Source organism: Octopus bimaculoides, chromosome 4 (genome assembly GCF_001194135.2).
Source record: "Octopus bimaculoides isolate UCB-OBI-ISO-001 chromosome 4, ASM119413v2, whole genome shotgun sequence".
Lineage (NCBI taxonomy): Eukaryota > Metazoa > Mollusca > Cephalopoda > Octopoda > Octopodidae > Octopus > Octopus bimaculoides.
The window spans coordinates 126283401-126286744 of NC_068984.1; the positions used below are offsets into that span (position 1 = coordinate 126283401).

At 34.4% G+C, this 3344-nt stretch overlaps 1 protein-coding gene across 1 annotated transcript in view; it reads left to right on the plus strand.

The window, feature by feature from the left end:
* Window positions 1-363, plus strand: part of LOC106879671 (transcription factor A, mitochondrial) — a 6698-nt gene extending 6335 nt beyond the window's left edge. Inside the window, exon 2 of the mRNA XM_014929344.2 lies at window positions 122-363. The gene's annotated coding sequence lies outside the window, so the exon portion shown is untranslated. The remainder of the gene's footprint in view (window positions 1-121) is intronic.
* Window positions 364-3344: the final 2981 nt, after the last annotated feature.

Sequence of the window (3344 nt, forward strand, 5' to 3'; positions counted from 1 at the left end):
ATATATATATATATATATATATATATACACACACACACACACATACAACAACAACAAAGATAGAGAAAGGTATACTAAATACCATACAAGAGAAATTTATTGGAAATATCTTTGCTTTCAGATAAAGTAATGAAATGTCTTGTGACAGTAGTGACTGACTCCAAATGAGAAGGGAAGATGATTTCAAGAATCAAGAATTGATATATCATTAAGGGAAAGATGATATTTTAATCCTGGAGACAAGAGGACAGCTGTTGGCACATTTGTATCCCATTGGCCATCAGCAACACAGAAGTTGTCCTATCTTAACTGCAGCCATAAATACAACTTAGACATCAATAAATGAATTTATTTTGTATGTTATTTGGTACACCTTTCTTTGTTGTTATTGTGCAAATTTATGCCACTAGCCATTCTGATTTGTTTGTCTCAGTTCATTTTCATTTTAACTATGCCAATAGATACCTTAGCCCATAAATGTTCTCTACTGTTTTTAGATATTGCATTTGTTGATGAAATGAACAGATTATGCAATAATGAACAAAATCCTGAAATGTGATTTTGCACAGTTTAAATTTACATTGACAGATGATGCTTAAGAATGCATATGCAAATGTGAGGAAACAAGGTGTTGACCTGCAGAAACCTGCAATTTATGTTGGTCTATCAGCCTACAGACCACATTAATTACAAGGATATATGGATTATCACAATCGTTTTTGTATTAATGTTCATGTTTGCATGGGTTAGACAGATTGAGGAAGATTTTCTACAGCCAGATGCTCTCCTTGTTGCCAACCCTTACATGTTACGAAGCAAGGTAATATTTCCCCACAGCCAGACATGTTTTCATGGAAAATTGGAAACAAATGGCACTGTTTACATGAGTTAAACTCACAACTATCATGCAATGTCAAGGCAAGCAGACATACATATATGCATATATATGATAGTCTTCTTTCAGTCTTCATCTACCAAATTTAGTCACAAGATTTTTGGTTGGCCATATGCTATAGTACAAGACACTTGCCCTATGTGCCGTGCAGTGAGACTGAACCCCAAACCACGTGGTTTGTAAGCAAGCTTCTTAACCACACAACCAATAACCCTTGTAGGAACAAATCAAAGTGAGAATCATAAAATATGCCACTGAAATTGAAATGTTAACCTAAGTTTTGTATTGTCCTATAATTACTGGTGTGTTCTAATTTAGCGCATTGTACGGAAAGTTGAAATGTTTAGATTTGGGTTACGAAAACTAATTTTTTTTCAGGAATCTGCTCAAGTCTCTTGTGATGACTAAGAAAGTCAAGGATCACTAAAAGTAATGCTTAGGATGTGTATATTGGATGTCACCAATTGTAATGGTATAATTGGTTTAGATATAAAATTTGACTATTATTGGTAGATTAGCATAAAGTTTGGTGGAGGCTACACATGACAAGTTGAGAAGGCTGCATGTTGGTAATTTCAGGATTCTTGAAATAAATTGACATCTCCGTAGATGTCTTGTTGGCTCTGTGCTGATTGGATAGTACTTTTATAAATTCCTCATTTCAGAAATAGAGAATTGTATTATCCAATTGGTATGGAGTTGACATAAGGCATCAAAGATTTATAAACCTTAGAAATTCACACTGATACTGCCTATGGGCATAGCATAGTAGATAAAGGCTTTGAAATGCAGTGCAATCATGTAGAGGCTCTGAGTTCAATCTCAGGCAAGGTACTAAAGCGAATCACAAGACACCAAAATGTAGTGAAAACAATAATCAAGATAAGGACACCACTTTTATTCAATCATTAGCAATTTTAATTACACTCTTATTTGAGTTGGAAGATTACAAATGCTAGTCTGTTAGAGAATTTCTGGTTGTTGTTGAACATGGCTCACTAAGTTAATATGAAAGGAAGCAGATAGTAATAAAGCTCATGAAAGATTTGCCATTGATAAGTTGGTTGATAGAAAAAAAGAGTGAGAAAGGCAGCAAGCTGGCATCTTTACGTTCTGAGTTCAAATTCTGCCGAGGTTGACTTTGCCTTTCATTCTTTTGGGGGTCGATAAATTAAGTACCAGTTGTGTACTGGCATCGATCTAATCAACTGGCCTCCTCCCTAAAAATTTCGGGCCTTGTGACTAAAGTAGAAAAGTAAAAATTCATGAGAGAAATTACTGCTCTGAAAGTTGCAAAGTAGAGAGGATAAGAGGGGCATGTTACAACCACCAAATGATGAGAGAAAAAGAGACATAGTAACTCTCTGACAGTGCTGAAGAAAGAAGGGATATTTTGTTAGAAATGTCTTGTTTTTATATTTGATCTCAACTAAGAAATAGGTCTGTATAACAATGAAAATTTGGTAAGTTATCTGGGTTGAACTGAATGAGACAGGGAGTGGGGGAGGGGGAAGAATAGCTTGTATGCATAGATGGCCATGATTTTACTTAGCTTGATGTGTCTTCTCAAGTATAGCAAATTACCAGAAGTTGCAGTCCCTTCTCATCTTTTCATACTTCTTATATACGGTTATTCCACCTCAGCTTTTGAAATGATGGGAATCTTTTTATGAAAAAAAGTATTTGGGAGAATTTATGATGTTTTTAACCATCTTCCCTCACCACTTTCACTGGACCGATTTGGGCCCATTTTTTTGTTTGCACTACGCTCACATAAACCATGGGATAAGCCTTTTCAGTAAAAAATAAAAAAGCAAATATTTACAGACAGAAAGGTGATTTAAAGGAAATTTGACTGTTGTTTCTAGCACATCCCATGACCACCTCGTTTCTTCTTCACATGTATTGATGTTTTTCAATATTTCTCTCTATAAAAACATTTATGCTATTAAAAAAAAAAATTTGGAAAATTTACATTTTCAACCTCTTCCTCCCATTGTTTCTGTTTGTAATTTTAAAATATTGGAGAGAGCATAAGGTCATTCCTGGGATTTTAAATCCAGTGATTAAAAAAGAGGTATGCAAAAGTTAATTTATCGTCTAATTTATTTTAATAACAACCTACTTTTCTGTTAGTTAATATATTTTTTCTTACACATGCACAGACTTGTTTGATTCGGGGGCGGGGGTTAGAAATTCAAATTACAATATTTTTTCTAACTTATAGCCCAGCAATGGACCACGCGTGTGTTACTTCTGCATCATCATTCCATAAAATGGGTTTATGGTGAGAAAATATTAAGATGGTCGTGGAATGTGCTAGAAACAACAGCAAAGCCTCCTTTACATCACACACCCTTTCGTCTGAAAATATTTACAATTTGTTTTCTTTTACTGAAAATGCTTCTCCCACAGTTTTTAAGTGCAGAGTACAAAAAAAAAAAAAAAA